A 21,901-nucleotide genomic window follows, 5' to 3' on the forward strand; every position below is an offset into this window, starting at 1 on the left:
ATAGCTTTTATTATGTTGAGGTATGTTCTTTCTATTCCTGCTTTCTGGAGGGGTTTTATCATAAATGGATGTTGAATTTTGTCAAAGGCTTTCTCTGCATCTATTATGACCAATCTAGGTAGCATATTAAAAAGCAGAGACATTACTTTGCCAACAATGGTCCATCTAGTCAAGGAAATGGTTTTTCCAATGGTTATGTATCATTGGACTGCCAGGAGATCCAACCAGTCCATCCTAAAGGAGATCAGTCCTGAGTGTTCATTGGAGGGACTGATGCTATAGCTGAAACTCCAATACTTTGGTCACCTCATGTGAAGAGTTGATTCATTGGAAAAGACCCTGATGCTGGGAGGGATTGAGGTCAGGAGGAGAAGGGGACAACAGAGGATGAGATGGCTGGATAGCATCACCGACTCGATGGACATGAGTTTGAATAAACTCCAGGAGTTGGTGATGGACTGGGAGGCCTGGTGTGCTGTGATTCATAGGGTCACAAAGTCAGACACGACTGAGTGACTGAACTGAACTGAACTCATTGAGATAATCATATCATTTTTATCTTTCAAACTGTTAATGTAGTGTATTACATTGATTAATTTGTGAATATTAAAGAATCTTTGCATCCCTTGGATAAAGCCCACTTGGGCATGATGTATGATCTTTTTATATGCTATTGGATTCTGTTTGCTAGAATTTTGCTAATGTTTTTTGCATCTATGTTCATCAGTGATATTGGCTTATGGTTTTCTTTTTTTGTGGCATCTTTGTCTGGTTTTGGTATTAGGGTGATGGTGGCCTCATAGAATGAATTTGGAGACTTACCTTCCTCTGCAATTTTCTGGAAGAGTTTGAGTAAGATAGGTGTTAACTATTCTCTAAATTTTTGGTAGAATTCAGCTGTGAAGCCATCTGGTCCTGGGCTTTTGTTTGCTGGAAGATTTCTGATTACAGTCTCTATTTCCATGCTTTTGATGGGTCTGTTAAGATTTTCTATTTCTTCCTGGTTCAGTTTGGGAAAGTTATTCTTTTCTAAGAATTTGTCCATTTCTTTCAAGTTATCCATTTTTTTTTGGCATATAGTTGCTGATAGTAGTCTCTTATGATCCTTTGTATTTCTGTGTTGTCTGTTGTGATTTCTCCATTTTCATTTCTAATTTTGTTGGTTTGATTCTTCTCCATTTGTTTCTTGATGAGAAGGGTTAATGGTTTGTCACTTTTATTTATCTTCTCAAAGAACCAGCTTTTGGCTTTCTTGATTTTTGCTATGGTCTCTTTTGCTTCTTTTGCATTTATTTCTGCCCTAATTTTTAAGATTTCTTTCCTTCTCCTAACCATGGGATTCTTCACTCCTTCCTTTTCTAGTTGCTTTAGGTGCAGAGTTAGGTTATTTAGTTGACTTTTTTCTTGTTTCTTTAGGTAAGCCTGTATTGCTATGAACCTTTTCCTTAGCAGTGCTTTTACAGTGTCCCATAGGTTTTGGGTTGTTGTGTTTTAATTTTGATTCATTTCTATGCATTTTTTTCTGTGATTTGTTCGTTATTCAAGGCATGTTGTTTAGCCTCCATATGTTGAAATTTTTAATAGTTTTTTTTTCCTGTTCAGTTCAGTTCAGTGCAGTCGCTCAGTCGTGTCCAACTCTTTGCGACCCCATGAATTGCAGCACGCCAGGCCTCCCTGTCCATCACCAACTCCCGAGTTCACTCAGACTCACATCCATCAAGTCAGTGATGCCATCCAGCCATCTCATCCTCTGTTGTCCCCTTCTCCTCCTGACCCCAACCCCTCCCAGCATCAGAGTCTTTTCCAATGAGTCAACTCTTTGCATGAGGTGGCCAAAGTACTGGAGTTTCAGCTTTAGCATCATACCTTCCAAAGAAATCCCAGGGTTGATCTCCTTCAGAATGGACTGATTGGATTTCCTTGCAATCCAAGGGACTCTCAAGAGTCTTTTCCAACACCACAGTTCAAAAGCATCTAATCTTACTGCATTGTGATCAGAAAAGATGCTTGGAATGATTTCAATTTTTTTTTTTAATTTACCAAGGCTAGATTTATGACCCAGGATGTGATCTATCCTGGAGAAGGTTCCATGTGTGCTTGAGAAAAAGGTGAAATTCATTGTTTGGGGGTGAAATGTCCTATAGATATCAATTAGGTGTAACTGATCCATTGAGTAATTTAAAGTTAGTGTTTCCTTGTTAATTTTCTGTTTAGTTGATCTATCCATAGGTGTGAGTGGGGTATTAAGGTCTCCCACTATTATTGTGTTATTATTAATTTCCCCTTTCATACTTGTTAGAATTATCCTTACATATTACAGTGCTCCTTCATTGGGTGCATATATATTTATAATTATTATATCTTCTTCTTGGATTGATCTTTTGATCATTATGTAGTGTTCTTCTTTGTCTCTTTTCACAGCCTTTATTTTAAAGTCTATTTTATCTGGTATGAGTATTGCTATTCCTGCTTTCTTTCGGTCTCCTTTTGCGTGAAATATCTTTTTGCAGCCCTTCACTTTCAGTCTGTATGTGTCCCTTGTTTTGAGGTGGGTCTCTTGTAGACAGCATATTATAGGGGTCTTGTTTTTGTATCCATTCAGCCAGTCTTTGTCTTTTGGTTGGTGCATTCAACCTATTTACATTTAAGGTAATTATTGATAAATATGATCCTTTTGCCATTTACTTTGTTGTTTTGGGTTTGAGTTTATACACCCTTTCTGCGTTTCCTGTCTAGAGAAGATCCTTTAGCATTTGTTGAAAAACTGATTTGGTGGTGCTGAATTCTCTCAGCTTTTGCCTGTCTGTAAAGCTTTTGATTTCTCCTTCATATCTGAATGAGATCCTTGCTGGGTACAGTTATCTGGCTTGTAGGTTTTTTTTTCTTTCATCACTTTAAGTATGTTCTGCCATTCCCTTCTGGCCTAAGAGTTTCTATTGAAAGATCAGCTGCTATCCTTATGGGAATCCCTTTGTGTGTTATTTGTTGTTTTTCCCTTGCTGCTTTTAATATTTGTTCTTTGTGTTTGATCTTTGTTAATTTGATTAATAAGTGTCTTGTGGTGTTTCACCTTGGGTTTATCCTGTTTGGGACTCTGGGTTTCTTGGACTTGGGTGACTATTTCCTTCCCCATTTTAGGGAAGTTTTCAACTATTATCTCCTCAAGTATTTTCTCATGGCCTTTCTTTTTGTCTTCTTCTTCTGGGACTCCTCTGATTCTAATGTTGGGGTGTTTAACATTGTCCCAGGTGTCCCTGAGGTTGGCCTTATTTCTTTAAATTTCTTTTTCTTTTTTCCTCTCTGCTTCATTTATTTCTACCATTCTATCTTCTACCTTACTTAACCTTTATCTACTTCAGTTATTCTACTGTTGGTCCCCTCCAGCGTGTTTTTTTTTTTAATCTCATTTATTGCATTATTCATTATTAATTAACTTTTTAAAAAATTTCTTCTAGGTCCTTGTTAAACATTTCTTGCATCTTCTCAATCCTTATTTCCAGGCTATTTATCTGTAACTACATTTTGTTTTCAAGATTTTGGATTATTTTTACTATCATTATTCAGAATTCTTTTTCAGGTAGACTCTCTATCTCCTCCTCTTAAGTTTGGTTTGGTGGGCATTTACCATGTTCCTTTACCTGCTGAGTATTTCTCTGCCTTTTCATCTTGTTTAGATTGCTGTGTTTAGGGTGGCCTTTCTGTATTCTGGCAATTTGTGGTTCCTCTTTATTGTGGAGGTTCCTCCCTGTGGGTAGGGTTGGATGAGTGGCTTTTCAAGGTTTCTTTGTTAGGGCATCTTGCATCAGTGTTCTGGTGGGTGGAGCTGGATTTCTCCTCTCTGGAGTGCAATGAAGTGTCCAGTAGTGAGTTTTGAGATATTTATGGGGTTGGTGTGACTTTGGGCAGCCTATATAAAGAAGCTCAGGGCTATGTTCCTGCGTTGCTGGAGAATTTGTATGGTGTGTCTTGCTCTGGAACTTGTTGGCTCTTGGATGGTGCTTGGTTTCAGTGTAGATATGGAGGCTTTTGGATGAGCTCTTATCAATTAATGTTCTCTGGAGTCAGGAGTTCTCTGGTGTTCTCAGGTTTTAGGCTTAAGCCTCCTGCCTCTGGTTTTCAGTCTTATTCTTACAGTAGCCTCAAGACTTCTCCATCCATACAGCACCTATGATAAAACATCTAGGTTAATGGTGAAAAGATTCTCCACAGTGAGGGACACTCAGAGAGGTTCACAGAGTTACATGGAGATGAGAAAAGGGAGGAGGGAGATAAAGGTGACCAGGAGAAGAAGAGGGGGAATCAAAAGGGGAGAGAGCAATCTAGCCAGTAATCAGTTCCCTATGTGGTCTCCAAAGGGTGGAACCCTCAGAGAGGTTCAGAGAGTTACATAGAGAAGAGAAGAGGGAGGAAGGAGATAGAGGTGACCAGGAGGAGAAAAGGGGAATCAAAAGGAGAGAGACAGATCTAGGCAGTAATCAGTTTCCTAAGTGTTCTCCACAGCCCAGAACACACGAAGAGATTCAGAGTTGGGTAGAGAAGAGAAGAGGGAGAGAGGAGATAAAGGTGACCTGGGGGAGAAAAAAGGAGAGTCAAAAGGGGGAGAGAGTAATCAAGCCAGTAATCATACTCTTAAGTAAAAATGGGTAATGAAGATTGGATTCTTAAAGGTACAAAATTGATAACAAATACCAAAAATTAAAGATTAAAAATCTAGGGTAGAGGTTAGACTCTCAAAAATACAATATTTTAAAAAATCACAAAAATTATAAAATATATATATGAAGTTTGATTTTAAAATAAGGTCTTTTTTTTCAAGGTAATAGGTTATAAAAACACATATATATGGAATTTAGGAAGATGGCAATGACGACCCTGTATGCAAGACAGGGAAAGAGACACAGATGTGTATAACGGACTTTTGGACTCAGAGGGAGAGGGAGAGGGTGGGATGATTTGGGAGAATGACATTCTAACATGTATACTATCATGTGAATTGAATCGCCAGTCTATGTCTGACGCAGGATGCAGCATGCTTGGGGCTGGTGCATGGGGATGACCCAGAAAGATGTTCTGGGGAGGGAGGTGGGAGGGGGGTTCATGTTTGGGAATGCATTTAATAATTAAAGATTTTAAAATTTAAAAAAATAAAAATAAAAATAAAAATAAAAAATGGAAAAAAAAAAGCTTTCTATAAATTGAAATAAATGGCACTTTTATCAACTGAAAAAAAAAATAAAAAATAAAAATGAAAATTAAAGGATTAATAGAGCACTTAAAAATAATTTTTTTAATTTAAAAATGATAATAGTAAAAATATATCTGAGTATTTCTCTGGAGGTGTTGAGGTCAGTGTAGGGTCACTTCAGTTTCAGATAGTTCCTTGTTCCAGCTTATACTTCTCAAGATCTATAGGCCCCTTCCAATGTAGTTGGTGCTAACTACAGGGTTTTAATCTGTTGCACCTATCACTTCCAAAGTGGTTCCCTCTGTTTATTTTTGGCTTCTTCTGTTGCAGGTCTCTTCAATGTCTAATTTCTGCCCTGACACAGGGGGCAAAGATGGTCACTTATTTAGGTTTACTTGTTCAGTTGTGCTGTGGGGAGGGAGGAACACTGCAAACAAATATCACTGGTGTGTGTGTGGAGTACTCGCAGTGTCCCAGCCACACTGGGTTTGCCCCTATTCACGGCATGCGTGCTTTCCCGGTCTACACTGCTCAGGCTCCAGGTTGCCCTGCAGGGGAATTGTCTGAAGTGGGCCCTGGGTTGCGTGCACTTCTCAGGTCTAAGCCGCTCAGGTTCAGGTTCTTGGGTACTCCGCAAAGGTGCAGACTCAGTTGGGCCTGCGTTTTGTGCCCTTCCCAGGTCTGAGCAGCCAGGCACTCTTTGGGGGGGGGGGGGTTGTCTTATCACCTCCCCCATCCCAGCTGCTTGGTTTCCTGGGTGTGCAGTGGACACGCTGCCTCAAGTGTGCTCTGTGTCTCTTCTGGGGAGCTGATCTCTGGCTGTGACCCTCCCAGTGGATGTCAACCATCCAGAATACCAGGAAGTCTTGGTTAGCAACTGGGAGCCTGCTCTCAGTTTGGTAGAGGATGCCCCTTTTCCTGTTCTGGCTGCCTCAGGTCTGCCTCCCTGCCTCCACCGGGGTATGGGCCAGTCCACAGCCGGCTAGCTCTCCTTTGGTATTCCCTCAGTCCTTTGTTCTGTGAGTGGGCCAGCAGTGCCTTAGGTTAGGGCTTTTTGTAGGATAGTTTTCTCTCTCTCTTTTTTTTTCCTCTCTCTCTCTGGCTGTCCCACAGTTTGAGTTGCTATCTCATATTAGCTTCCTCAGATTGCCCTCAGGGCATTCAGGCCCTGTCCTTATCCTAAGCAGTGCAGCTTGGGCTTTCCTGTTCAGCCCAAGCTTGCTGGTGGCGGATGCGTGTGTCTGGGCTACTTCTGTGCTTGAAGTTGCCGTTAGGCATGTAATCTGTGGGGTTTATTTATTTATTTTTCCTCCCAGTTATGTTACCCTCTGAGATTCTGAAACTCCCCAAAGAACCGCTGGTGAGAGGGTTTCTTGGTGTTTGGAAACTTCTCATCTTTTAAGACTCCCTTCCTGGGACAGATCTCCATCCCTAACTCTTTTGTCTCTCTTTTTATCTTTTATATTTTGTCCTACCTCCTTTTGAAGACAATGGGCTGCCTTTCTGGGTGCCTGATGTCCTCTGCCAGTGTTCAGAAGTTGTTTTGTGGAATTTGGTCAGCATTCAAATGTTCTTTCAATGAATTTGTGGGGGAGAAAGTGGTCTCCCCATTCTATTCCTCTGCTATCTTAGGACCACCCCTAGACTTAGGTTTAGAATCTTAGCACATTCCAAATATGGTTTGATCTCCTTACTGTCCAAGGGATTCCCAAGAGTCCTCTCCAATACCACAGTTTGAAAGCATCAACTCTTCAGTGCTCAGCCTTCTTCATGGTCCAACTCTCACATCTGGATATGACTATTGGAAAAATCATAGCTTGACTATATGGACTTTTGTGGGAAAAGTGATATCTCTGCTTTTTAATACAGTCTATATTTGTCATAGCTTTTCTTCCAAGGAGCAAGTGTCTTTTAATTTCATGGCTTCAGTCACCATCTGCTGTGATTTTGGAGCTTCCAAAAATAAAGTATGTCACTCTTTCCATTGTTTCCCCATCTATTTACCATGAAATGATAGGACAAAATGCCATGGTCTTTGTTTTTTGAATGTTGAGTTTTAAGCTGGCTTTTTAACTCTCCTCTTCCACCTTCATTGAGAGGCTCATTAGTTCCTCTGTGCTTTCTTCCATTAGGGTGGTGTCATGGCATATCTGAGGTTATTGGTATTGCTCCAGGGCAATCTTGATTCTAGCTTGTGATTCATCCAGCCTGGCATTTCTCATGATGTACTCTGCATGTAAGTTAAGTAAGCAGGGTGACAATATACAGCCTTGATATACCCCTTTCCCAATTTTGAACTAGTCAGTTATTCTATGTACAGTTCTAATTGTTGCTTCTTGATCTGCATCCAGGTTTCTCAGGAGGCAGTTATGGTGGTCTGGTATTCCCATCTCTTTAAAAATTTTCCAGTTTGTTGTGATCCACACAGTCAAAGGCTTTAGTGTAGTCAATGAAGCAGAAGGAGATGTGTTTTTCTGAAATCCCCTTGCCTTCTTTATGATCCAGTGGATGTTGGTAATTTGAAGTTTGGTTCCTCTGCCTTTCTAAATTCAGTGTGTACGACTGTAAGTTCTCAGCCATGCACTGTTGAAGCCTAGCTTGAAGGATTTTGAGCATTACCTTACTAGTATGTGAAAAGAGTGCATTTTCAGTCCTTAGTCCCTTGTGTGTCAGTGTTCAAACCCTGATTCATTCAAATACAATTGACTCATGATTTATTTAAGCATGAATCCACTTATGTCTCCTACATACAACAGGCAAGTGTTCCAACATACATTCCCTTTTATATGCACTTATATGTTCCTTTATATTCTGCTATTTATCACTCTAAAATTTCAAAGATGGCCACCAATGCATGTGTTTTGATATAAAGTCCTCTATTTTTATTTTTTAGTTTATTGTTTAATCTTGCTTCTTTAATTTTATTGAAGTATAGTTGATTTACAATGTTCTGTCAACTTCTGCCGTACAGTAGAGTGATTGTTATATGTGTATATACCCTCTTTATTTAAATAGTTTATTTATTTATTTGAATGTGTCAGATCTTACCTACAGCACACAGGATCTTCCATTGTGGTGCATGATCTCTCTAACTGTGGCTTGAGGTCATATTTGCTCCAGCATGGGGGATCTTAGTTCACTGACTGGGGACTGATCCCACATCTCCTGCATTGCAGGGTGGATTCTTAACTACCGGATCCCCAGGGAAGTCCCCGCATTCTTTTTTTTTTTTAGTATTATTTTCCATTCTGGGGTACCACAGGATATTGAGTATTGTTCACTCTGCTATACAGTAGACCTTGCTGGTTTTCACAAGTCTTTCTTTTGAACCACCTCATCCATATTGCTGCTGACTGATCTTGTACAAGTTAATCAGGATTCTTCTTCTCTTACCACGTCTCTGATGTACATTATCTGAATATACTGCATTTTATCAATATCAGGTCTAGAGCTTTCTCTTCTAAAATCATGTGCCACTTCCCAAATACATTAGCCCTCTAGTCTTTCATGATAGAATCCTTTGACCTGGATGATATGATGTTCTGTGATTTTCTGTAGCTTTCTGGAGTCTGTCTTTTATGAAAGGGTTTGCATATGCTGTTTACCACCTCTCTCACATAAAGGTCAGTTGAAACAATGGACTATACATTTGGATCATCTGTTCCCCAATTTCACCCTTGAGTGCCCTCTAAACTCTGTGGGAGAGGCTCTCTGATCTTCATGATTTATACACATTTGTTCTGCCAATTTGGCCCTAAAACATCCTGAGTATTGATCACTGTCTGAAGTAGTATTTCAAGCTTACCAATTTCAGAAAATAATTTGAGAGTGAGAATCTCATTATCGTCAACATATATCTTTTAAACTCTTATTAGACACCATATATCATGCTGTGTATTAGGCATAACAAGGAGCTTGAAGATGTAATTAATCCTTCCCATGGATTAAACTATTAAGGACATGCTGCAACCCAGCCTATGTGTATAAGTAGCACAGATGGTAGTTCAGATGCACTAAGCTGTCAAGGTGTGCTTAATAGTATATGGGTGGGAGGAACTTGGATGAGTTGAAAGAGAAGGGACCAGGTTTAAGTTACTTTGGCTTCCTGGAAACTACAAAATGTGGTATGCCTAATAAAAATTACATAAAGCTAGGAAGGTAGAAAAAGGAAATTGTGGGAAGAGAAGAACATTCATAGTAGGAGTGTTACCTAACTGAACTAGGGTCCTTTTGCTTGACTTGGAGCAAAGTCAATCTACTGACACTGGGTTGTGATGGAGGAAAGTACAGTATTTATTGCAGGCATCCAAGCAAGGAAAATAGGCAGCTCATAGACAAAAGACCTGAAGTCCCCAGTGACTTTTGCAGATGGGCTTTTTAAGGACAGTGTGACAAATGAGTGATCAATCAGCTTATACACAATTCTCTGATTGGTTGATGGTGACAATAGAGTGTCATGTTTCAGGAATGTCGATCATCAGTGTTCTGGTTGCAATCCATCTGGAATCTACAGGCTGCTGGTCAGCATGTAGTTAACTTCTTCCATTTGGTGGAGGTTTCAGTACCTGCAAAACAACACAAGATTATGGTTCAGAAAATTATCTACAGCCCTTGAGGAGGAACTAAAAGTCCTTGACTTTGTTTTATGGCTAAACTATTATTATTTTGTCTAACTTGATGGCTTTTCTTTGTCTCTGCATAGTCTCACTTATCTGATTAAATTTGCTCTTTGGAACTTGAGGAAGGCATCAGAGGCTAATGATTTTCTACAAACAAGAGGGAGAAATATGAGGGTCTGTCCTCAGGAAGGCCTCACAGGGTCCTTCTTGGTTTAGGAAAAACAACTTAAAGGAAGGAAACTACAAGAAACAGCTTAAAGGAAAAATACAAATTTTGAAGACACCCAAATTAATAAGATTAGGTACAAGATTTACCTGGTCATTTGTACGAGGTAAACCTGGAGAGGGAGACAAATCTAGCCAGTCAAGATTTGTAGCCTATTAGTATTACTGTGGAGAAGGCAATGGCACCCTACTCCAGTGCTCTTGCCTGGAAAATCCCATGGACAGTGGAGCCTGTTGGGCTGCAGTCCATGGGGCCGCACAGACTGAAGCAACTTAGCAGTAGCAGCACCAGCAGATTACTGTATCTTCTCTAGCTATAGATCAAAGCAACTAAGTCATTCTGTGTTCATCATTTTGTTTTGAGATTTTTTTGTTAAATCACAAAGACCATCAGAAAATGCTATTAAAACATTTTTCAAGATTTCGTTAATAGTTCTTTCTTTTATTCTCCCTTACACACATAAACACCTAAGCTTTTAATATAGCTGCTCATTTCCTAGCTGGACATTGTTAATAACTCTTTTATGAGCTTGGCATGCTCAGAATCTTGCCCCTATTTTAATGGAGACCATTAATGCAAAAGCAAGGTATCACCATGCACCAGGTCAAGGGAAATGTAGAGGCTTTTGATTAGGGTCAGATTCCAGTTTTATCATTACTTCATGGTTACTTTTATGACCTTGAAAATGCTAGTCAGCCTCCTTGGAGGGATCATTGTCTCCATCCATGGCAGGCATATATCTAGAAACTTTCAGACACTTTACATCCATTTTTCTACATTTCTCTGCTCAGACTCCTTGGTTTATGCTCTGCCTTGGAGAAATATATGGCAGTAAGCCCTGAGAATCACTATGGATCCAGTTTAGACCAGACAAGTAAAATTCTTCAAAGTTTAATATATGTTTCCCTTGAATAATCCTGATTCTATGCTAATCATTTTTGTTGACCTTCGATTCTCTTATCACCAGATAAAATTGTGCAGAAAAGGGGAGTGAGAACAACTGGCCAGTCAACACTGTGGAAGCAACAGCTGGTCTTTACCTCAAACCAGCAGGCTTCCCTCCAACCCTCTGGCTCCACACTTAGCCCTTGAAAGTTTCTCACGGACGCCCATATGTTTTCCCTTCTTAATGTTAGAACTGCTGAAATGTTTCAGAGAACTTCCCAACATGAGGTCTTCCCTCTTTCAGGAGTAAATACTTTTCGCACATTTACACATGTGGCATTTAAACACACACATGGACAGACAGTCAACATGTAGTCTTCGGGATTAATACTCACACAGACACTTTCTAGGGGAGAGCAGATGTTTGCAGTCTCTACAAACCGGTTGCATTTGTAATGGGAAAGGATCCAGCAGCTTATATCAAAGCAAGGAGGATGATCTGCTTAAAATTAATTCTTCTAAATCTACTGATTTTAGATTAATCTTATCACTAAGGTACTTAGTGGTTCACAGGGAACTTGACTTATAATTGTATTTCCAATATTTATAAACCAGTTCAGTTTTGGAACTACCCTCCTTAGATCAGAAGAAATTAGAGTTAGTATCTCAGCTTTAACATGTAGCAAAGATTTAAATTTTCTTATGTAAATAAATTATGCTAGCTAGGTATAATAACTATAAAAAATAACTCAACTATCCTCTATTTATTTAGTATTCAACTACCATGATTTTTTTTCTTTCCTTTTTACATAGATTATCTCAGGTTTTAAGTCTATACCTAGAGATTCTGTGACTTTGATAAATAGCTAAAACCCTAGGAAGCTCAGTTTCCTCCTCTGTTAAGTGGACATAATGAGTGCACTATATCTGTAAAGGAGAGATTCTCAAAAATGAATGTGTATCAGAATGCCCCATAAGCTTATTAAGACACAGGTTGTTGGGCCATTCTTGGGGAGCTTCTGATCCAATAGATCTGAGGTGGAGCTTAAAATTTCCATTTATAACCTGAAGTTATAAAGGTGATACTGGCACAGCTGATAAGGGGATCTCACTTTGAGAACTAGTGTGTAAACTATAAATGGATGAATGCCTATAAGGTTTACAATCACTTTGCTCTATACCTGAAACTAACACAATATTGTATATCAACTAAACTTCAATTTTAAAAAAAAGAACAGAAAAAAAAAGAAAATAGATAAACAAGGATATATTGTACAGCACAGGGAATTATGCCCATTACCTTGTAATAAGTTGCAATGGAGTATAACCTGTAAAAATCCTGAGTCACCATGTTGTACACCTGAAAGTAATGCAGTCTTACAAAATAAATCAACTATACTTCAGTAAAAATTGCTTATCTTAAAAAATCAAGTGAACCTGAAACTATCATGACATTGTTAACCTGCCATACCCCAATACAAAATAAAAATTTTCAAGTTTGAAAAAAAGCAAATAAAGATAAAATTGTTATCCCTATTAAATGTAGGTACAAGTGCAATACCTAGTGGCAATACCCAGAGGACCTTATCTCTCAGGTTTCTTTCTTTTGAGTTTTACATCTAAAATGGAAGCAAGTTTTAATATGCCAGATTTTTTTTTTTTTTAATAAACTGAGTACCTAATGAAGAAGGTGCGATCTCCTTGTGATTACTGGCAAAGATAGTTATCCACCTAGGCTCCTTAAAGACCATTAGCTGAGAGTTCTGTTCACAGAAAGAAGAGCTAGAAAGGAGCCTAGGGGAGTTACTGATGCCTCAAGAAAAGGACTCTAGTCCAAAGTCTGAAGCCCCAAGTGCCTGCTTGGCTCTAGCCAGATGGAAAGATTCCAGGCCAGTGGGGACCTCAAGGAGGCTAAGAGTCTCTCAAGTGTTTTTTTTTTAAAGTCCAAAGGAAAGTAAGCTTCATTAAGTTTGTTATTTTAATGACAGTGGTTGATACTAAGGGGAAAAGCATAACATAGAAACCACTAGTTTCTATTCCTGTTAAATATTGTTGTTACTTCAATGTTAATAAAAGGAGAGCACTGCAGGAGTTGATTTTGTGTTTCCAATCTAACCAATTGCTATTGTTCTTGGTGGAGGGTATCCTCCCCACAGTCTTGTAACCAGTGGCACCACTGCTCTTGTGGTGGCTCTCTGAATTGCAGAGATAAGCTGATTGATAGCACTAAATTTGTCTAGACATTAACTTTGACAATAATTGTCTAATTTAAGGACTCCAGAATTACTTGGAAATGAAATCTCAAGTCCATAGAAAAAGGGAACAGTGCTTTTCTGTTTTGTTTAAGTACTGGAAGGAGAGAGAGGGACTCAGAAAAACTGGGCTGAAATTATTTTGACCTGAACATCACAGGTGCTTTGTTGTGTGGGAGGGAAATATAGTTGCAAATAGCAGTCAAAAAAAAAAATCTGTACCAGAGAATCATGGGCCTCTAGCTTCCTGTCTTATCTGATTGTAATTGAGGATATTAAGCATCTTTTAGGTGCATTCTGCATAGAATAAATTAAGGAGACTTCAAGATTAAGAATGTAGATATCCTTAATCAAAGGTAAGATAAATACATGGAAAGGTACATAGTGAAAGGGTATGTGTAGATGGGCATAGAGATGAGAGCATGAAGTTTCTGACTTGTCAATAAAACAAGTGCTATGAATTTTTTTCACATTAACTCTTTTGATCTGGCAGCTGTTCATTCATCATTGTGTCCTATCTGTCCCTATTTGTGACCCAGTGCAATATCTGAGGGCCAGAATCCCATTAAAGGACTCTGAAACAAAGTAGAAGGAACAGAGGAAGGCTAAGAAGATAAGCCTGGACAAGTTAGCGCCATATTCTGATCAGCTCACCTGCCTGTGTGTGATAACATCTGTGGATATGAAAGTCTCTAAGTATAGGTGAGAAAACGAAGAGTCCTGAGTAGAGTAGGTATCCATGACAAAATCCACTCTTTTGTTTTATTTATTTTGTATTGAAATATAGTTGATGTACAATGCTGTGTTAGTTTCAGGTATGCAGCAAAGTGATTCAGATATATTCTGTATATACGTATATATATATATATATATATATATATATATATATATGCATTTTTGTATTTTCCTCCCTTATAGGTTATTAAGAAATATTGAGTAGGGTTCCCTGTGCTGTACAGGGGGTATTTGTTGATTATTTTATATATAGTAGTGCGTATATGTTAATTCTGACTTCCTAATCTATCCCTAACCCCCATCTCCCCTTTCGTAACCATGAGCTTGCTTTCTACGTCTGTGGGTCTATTTCTGAGTGGGGGTGACTTTCTGCCTAAAATTTCTATATCCTGGTATCCCTCCTAACCTCCCCTACCTGGTGCATAAATCTGTAGATGTTGTGTTTCAGACACTGTGTTTATATGAGTGCTTTGAGTATGTGAGAATTTAAGAAAGAATATGTATGTACCAAGCCATAGTTTGGGAAGGGCACCTAAAGGACTCTGTATATATGGTTAATAACGAAATATTTGGGGAAGATCTTGCGCTTGTTAGCCACACTTTGCCTGAGGATCTATCCTTTGGTCCCCATTTCATCAAGCCAGTTGTCCTCTGGTGCTCCTATTCAGAAACACCATGGCTGCCATCACTGGTGCATGTGGCTTCAGCAGATGCATTCCAGGGGGCTCACGGTGAGGAAAAATTGCTCTGCTCGGCTGAGTCCATGTTACCTTATCTCTGACGCACCCCTAGGAGAGAGAGGCAGCTGCCCAGCATGGCCTGGAGTCCAGTGTCTCCTTCTTTGGTGGGGATCCTAATCTGTTGTTGCTGCTAAGTAGCTTCAGTTGTGTTCGACTCTGTGCGACCCCATAGACGACAGCCCACCAGGCTCCTCCATCCATGGGATTTTCCAGGCAAGAGTACTGGAGTGGGTTGCCATTGCCTTCTCCTAATCTGTTGTTAATATTTCCTTTATATGTACCTTTCCTAATTCTGCATTATGTGCTGGACTTCTCTTTCTGACATGGACTGCCAATGAGTGAATAATTCCTAAAACAGCTAAATGACAACTCAATAAATGGCTTTGTCAGTTTTGTATAATAAGTCAAATACACATAATAGAAAATGTAAAATCCTCCTTCTTGTAACATGGTAGAGAGGTTTTAAAAATAACTGTCTAGTTGCAGGAACTTTTTGAGATATTTGCAAAATCAATAAGACAACTTTGTAAATCTTTTTTTCTAGAAACTTGAAATCTTACAGACTATCTTTATTGAAAGGTAAAGATATGAATGAAAAGTCTGCTATTGTTAGAATGTTACCCTATTATTTAAGCTAGAGGTGGCAAATTGTGGATATATATGCACATATATATGTGTGTGTGTGTTTGTTAGGTATATACACATGTACACATACATATGTATACATATTACTATTTAAAGATAATGAACATATATTTATAAATTTAAATTATATGACTATACTTATAGATTTGTGTATGTAGCTCAGTCAGTAAAGAATTTGCCTGCAGTTCAGGAGACCCGGGTTCAATCCCTGGGTTGGGAAGATCCCCTGGAGAAGGAAATGGCAACCCACTCCAGTATCCTTGGCCTGAAAAATCTCATGTATAGCGAAGCCTGGTGGGCTGCAGTTCATGGGGTCACAAAGAGTCGGGCACGACTGAGCGATTGACACTGACACTATCTTTATCTTTAAATACATTTAAATTAATATATATGGTGTATATACATATGTATATTCATGCATTTATCTTTAAATCTTAACATGTTTCATCCTGAGATTTCTTTAATTGTAAATCCTGATCTTTCAAAATTTCTTTTTTACATTTCTGACAGAAATTAAAAGTTAGAAGATTATTACTCCATTTATTTTGTATTAAAACCTTGATATTAGAATTATATATCACAACAGTAATATATGCGTGTGTGTATTAAGTTGCTTCAGTCGTATCTGACTCTTTGCGACCATATGAATGGGGTAGCCCACAAGGCTCCTCGTCCATGGGATTTTCCAGGCAAGAATACTCAAGTGGGTTGCCATGCGCTCCTCCAAAGGATCTTCCCAAAACAGGGATCAAACCCTTATCTTTTATGTTTCCTGCATTGGTAGGTGGGTTCTTTACCTCTAGTACCACTTGAGAAGCCCATAGTAATATGTATACATTCTGATAGTTTTGTAAAGCTCTGTTACTTCTGCCGCTAGGTCACTTCAGTCATGTTCAACTTTTTGCAACCCCATACACAGTAGCCCATCAGGCTCCACTGTCCCTGGGATTCTCCATGCAGGAACACTGGAGTGGGTTGCCATTTCCTTCTCCAGCTCTGTTGCTCATTGCCAAAGCCTTATTCAGACAACATATTACGTTCAAGACATAATGACCCAGCAAGACTCTAACATTTTATGGTAGAGATTACCTTTGAATAAGAAGCACTGTTTGATATGATTACAGATTTATTGTTTTTCAGTCACTAAATCATGTCCAACTCTTTGTGATTCCCATGGACTGCAGCATGACAAGCTTCCCTGTACTTCACCATCTCCTAGAATTTGCTCAAACTCATGTCCATTGTGTCGGTGATGGCATCCAACCATTTCATCCTCTGTTTTCCCCTTCTCCTGCCTTCAATCTTTCCCAGCATCGGGGGCTTTTTCAATGAGTTAGCTCTTCACCTCAGGTGGCCAAATTATTGGAGTTTCAGATTCAGTATCAGTCCTTCCAATGAATATTCAGGGTTGATTTCCTTAAGGATTGACTGGTTTGATCTCCTTGCTGTCCCAGAGACCCTCAAGAGTCTTTTTCAGCAAATACATAGACAGGTATAGATATAGATATCATTTTTCCTGTATCTACCTTTTAGGCATACTAGGAACACTGGTACTAGCAACATGTATTGGATGTCTACTATGAGCCCCATTTGTGCTGACTGCTTTTATAAACTCTGCAGAAAAGAGGTCATTTCCACTTAAAGATGGGACAATAGGATTCATGGAGTTAATCACGAACCCTACTCCAAATGAATAGAAGGACTGAGATTTTAAAAGGCACCATCTGAGTCCAAAGTACATGTCCTTCCCATTACAGGACTCATCCCTAATCAGCAAAAACACTCACCTCCTGCTGGCATAGAGATGTGCCAGCTGCTTTCCTTTAAAAAGTAGCTATCACCATTCTTTGAGACTGGCATGATCCTTTGCTTTTTCTACTCAGGATGACCCTGATGAAGGAACATATTAAGGTTTTATTGAGTGTGTTTTTCTGTCATTCTATGACTTGGGTGGTTTACTTGTTCAAAACAGGAAAAAAGAGCCAAAGAAAATAAGTGAATGCATTTTGGAACTAATTGGACACTACTTATCAGACTTTTGGGAGACTGAGTAATAATAATAAGGCAAGTGGACTGTGAATTGTTTTCCACTTGCAAGTACTTTTGTTTATCTAACACTAGATATAGTGCTGTCAGCACCCTGGGGTTGTACTCCATGGATTTAGATAAGAAGGTGATGGGAAAGGAGGATTTTTGATTCAAACTGTATCAGGATTATATTATTTCACTTGAATATCTTTTCATTTAAAAGTATTTAATAAAATACTTCTTTTTGAATAGATTTAGAACATGAACCTTGGATTTAGGCAAAGCTGAGTTTGGGTCTTTGCTATTTAAAAATAGTGTCACCCCTTACTTTGCCAACAGAGATATGTCTAGTCAAAGCTATGGTTTTTCCAGTAGTCGTGTATGGATTAAGGGTTGCACTATAAAGAAAGCTGAGTGCTGAAGAATTGATGCTTTTGAACTGTGGTGTTGGAGAAGAATCTTGAGAGTCCCTTGGACTGCAAGGAGATCCAACCAGTACATCCTAAAGGAAATCAGTCCTGGGTGTACACTGGAAGGACTGATGCTGAAGCTGAAATTTCAATACTTTGGCCACCTGATGCGAAGAGCTGACTCATTTGAAAAGACTCTGATGCTGGGAAAGATTGAGGGCAGGAAGAGAAGGGGATGACAGAGGATTAGATGGTTGGATGGCATCACAGACTCAATGAACATGATTTTGAGTAAGCTCTGGGAGTTGGTGATAGACAGGGAGGCCTGGTGTGCTGCAGTTCATGGGGTTGCAAAGAGTCAGACATGACTGAGCGACTGAACTGAACAGCATTTATCTCTCTGAGCCTTGAAGTTCACTTCTAGCAAAGTTTAATAAACCTCCATCAGAGTGATGCAAGAATTCACTGAGCTATCAAATCTGTCCAGATTCCAATGTCCCTGATACGCAAACAGTCGCCAAATTAGCAACCCTTGTGTTGTTACTGGAAGCAAATTTGAACCCTGACCAATACTTTGTCAGAATACCCAAAGGCACCTTTCTTTCCTCAGGTATAAAATGATATTTACTTCAAAGTATCCCTGTTCATATTCCCAGTATGTTTTCTAGGCCAGTGGCGTTTGTCAACTCCAGAGGATATAACGTGCTAGGTATCTGCTGGAAAGAGGAGAACCTTTGTTGCTCTGAACAGTTAAGTGTTTCACTTATTGGGAGTAATGCAACTCAACTTCCTCCCAGGATGGATGAAATGTCTGCCATTCTTGTAGGTAGACACAGGTTACTAAGTAACATGACAGAAAATATAAGTGGGTCTGAAAAGGTAAGCCACCTGGAGGGCTTGGAATTTAACTCTGAGCAGATTAAATCAACTCCTAGGAAAATCATTTGACCGTAGTTTCAAAATCAAAGCTGGGGCCTTGGTGGAGGATGGACTCTTATGACAGATGTCCTGGTAAAGGCTTACAATCTCAGGAATCATTTATCAGTATCTATTCTGGGCAATACTGGATAATAGAAACACATCATTTATTCAATTCAAAATGGTCTGGCTAGCCAGACAAAATGAGTCAGTTGAAATACTTACTTTTGACTGATTTCCAAAAGTCCAAGCTTGTTTTGCAGTTTGTTTTACTGATGGTACATATTCCTTAAACTACATTTTAGACACTTTTAAACTTGCACAGACTTATAGAGGGTTGAATAGTTTCCCCACTAAATTCATGTCCACATGGAACCTCAGAATGTGGTCTCTTGTGGAAATAAGGTCTTTGTGAATGTAGGCAGTTAAGGACCTTGAGGCAAATCATCATGGAATTGGGGAGAACTCTAAATCCAATGACTGGCATTCTTCTAAATGGAGGAGAGGACACCAAGAAACACGACGAAGATCATGTAAAGATGGAGGCAGAGGCTGAAGGAATGCAGCTACAAGCTAGGGAACACTACAGATGGCCAGGAGCTATCAGAAGCTAGGAAGAGATGAGGAAGGAATCTTCACTAGAGGTTTCAGAGAGAGTATGGCCCTGCTTACACCTTGATTTTCAACTTCTGGCCTAGTTTACCTAATTTATGTGGCAGCCATAGGAAACTACTTCGTGTATGAATTTGAGAATTCTGCTATGATTTCACACATGAATTTCTGAGTTTCTCTACTGAGGTATGGACTGTGCACATCAGCTTCTTTAATAACCTCTCCAATTTTGCCACAGCTCCTAGCACAAGACAGCCATGGGTTCAACAGAGCCATGACTTGCTGTGCCTCTTAATGCTTTTCCATCTTTAAGACTTTACACTCTTAGTAACACTGTCAGGAAGCATTTAACAAGAGGCTCCTGTGTGCTGTTTTGGATCTGTCAGGAATCATCTGTTTCTTATTATTAGTAACACCATCACTTGGAATTTTCCTGAAATCCCCACCATGTCCCTTCAACACATACATCTCCAGTTCTGTAAATGTTCTCTTATCTTTTAAGATTCAGTTCAAATATTATCCCAGGCCCCCAATGACACTTCTCCTACATTAATCACTTTGAGTAGAAGTGATCTCTTGCACATCTTTCTTTCCTGTACACTTTGTCATTTCATAGGATGGTAATGAATCTGCCTGCAATGCAGGAGACCCAGGTTTGATCCCTGGGCAGGGAAGATACCCTGGAGAAGGGTATGGCTACCTACTCCAGTATTCTTGCCTGGAGAAGTCCATGGACAGAGGAGCCTGGCAGAATACAGTCCACGGAGTCACAAAGAATCAGACACGACTGAATTACCAACAGTTTTCTCTTAGGACTTAAAGCAATTCTTCTCTTTCTTTTGTTGCACTCCCTCCAAATATAGCTTCATGGGAGTTAGTCTTGTACAAGAAACTGAGCAGAATGATTATGGAAGACAGAGTCCAGTCTGGTAGGTAACTCCATATGTCTACTTTGACTAACACAAAGTTTGAGGTCAGCAGATGCACACTTTTACATGTAAAATGAATAAAGAAAGTCCTGCAGTATAGCACAGTAAGCTATAATCAATATCCTAAGATAAAACATAATGGAGAAGAATATTTTAAAAAATGTATATTTGTGTATAACTGAGTCACTTTTCTGTAGAGCAGAAAGTAACACAACATTGTAAATCAACTTTGCTTCATTAAAAAATAAATAAATAAATAATATCCCATAATAGAAATACAGTTTGCCCCCAGGTGCCTCATTCCACACTGATAAAACAGAAATGTTCTCTAAAATTACATTTCCATCATTATAAATATGACTTGAAAGCCATACAATTGATGCATTTGCTAGAGATTATCTTTTGCCCATAGCTCATTAAAGCTGTCCTGCTATATCACACATATTCCTAGGAACAGCTATATGGAAGCCCCACACAACAAAGTGACCCATGCAAATGACTTGATGTGAGAAAAATACCCACAGCAAAGCAGATCACATAATGACTCTGGGTGGCTACAAATCTGAGATGTGGACAATGAATGAGCTATCTTGGAGGAGGCAACCAGGGTTGGTAGGGAAAAGAAGAGAGTGCAATGTCTCATTAATTTGTTCCTAGCAAACAGTTTTCAAGGATTTACCACAGAGTGATGCTCTTTGTATAAGACCAAAGACAATCTGACAGCCATTTCAAAACAGTAATTGTTGGATTAATGATACTACCGAGGAATAAGTATTCATTATACCTAATTTGGAAGATTGTGAATATAATGCCTACATGGGTTACAAGGTGGCAGTTGGGCAAAATGGCTGGGCAAATGCAAGATGACATTATTATTGTGCCTTTTTGATGTCTTAGATATACAGGACCTTCTCTCACCCTTAATTATTTGAAAAATATTAAGCAAGACTGTGCATTTAAGGGTTGAGTTCTAACTGAGTCTAGCTGTGTGCTGTTCTACAGGAAGAAATCAGCCTTCTGGTTGCTACAAAATATTCCAGGAAAATAGGAGGTTATGACTGTGCTATCCCAGTGCTCTACTTAAAGAGATTCCTCCAAATAATAAGGAGGTACAGAGAACTTTATGGCAATTGTCTTCTAAGAGTTACATATTTCTATGATAGTACAAATATTCCTCTGTGGCCATTTGGAACTAAATAATGAAGAATAATTTTATTTATTCATTTTGAAATATTATTGTAGTCACCTTACAATGCTGTGTTAATTTCTGCTGTACAGCAAAGTGATTCGGTTTATACACATACATGTTCTTTTTCACATTCTTCTCCATTGTGCTTTATCACAGGATATTATAGTTCCTATCTGTAATAGTTTACATCTGCTAACCCCAAACTCAGTCTATCCCTCCCCTATATCACCCTACTTCTTGGCAATCATAGGTCTCTTCTCTATGTCTATGAGTCTGTTTCATAGATAAGTTCATTTCTGTCATATTTTAGATTCCACATAAGTGATATCATATGGTGCTTGTCTTTTTCATCTTTTAAACTTTTTAATTGGAAGATAATTGCTTTACAATGTGTTAGTTGCTGCTGTACAAGAATGTGAATCAGGTGTAAGTATACAACTATCCTCTCCCTCTTGAACCTTACTCCCACCCCACTATCCCACCCCACTAGATCATCGCAGAGAACTAAGCTGAGCTCCCTGTTACACA

At 39.0% G+C, this 21,901-nt stretch overlaps 1 protein-coding gene across 2 annotated transcripts in view; it reads left to right on the forward strand.

Moving 5' to 3' along the window:
• Nucleotides 1–21,901, forward strand: part of CNTNAP5 (contactin associated protein family member 5) — a 1,084,456-nt gene that overhangs the window by 264,646 nt on the left and 797,909 nt on the right. The window lies entirely within an intron of this gene.

This window comes from Ovis canadensis, chromosome 2 (genome assembly GCF_042477335.2).
Source record: "Ovis canadensis isolate MfBH-ARS-UI-01 breed Bighorn chromosome 2, ARS-UI_OviCan_v2, whole genome shotgun sequence".
In the NCBI taxonomy this organism is placed as follows: Eukaryota; Metazoa; Chordata; class Mammalia; order Artiodactyla; family Bovidae; genus Ovis; species Ovis canadensis.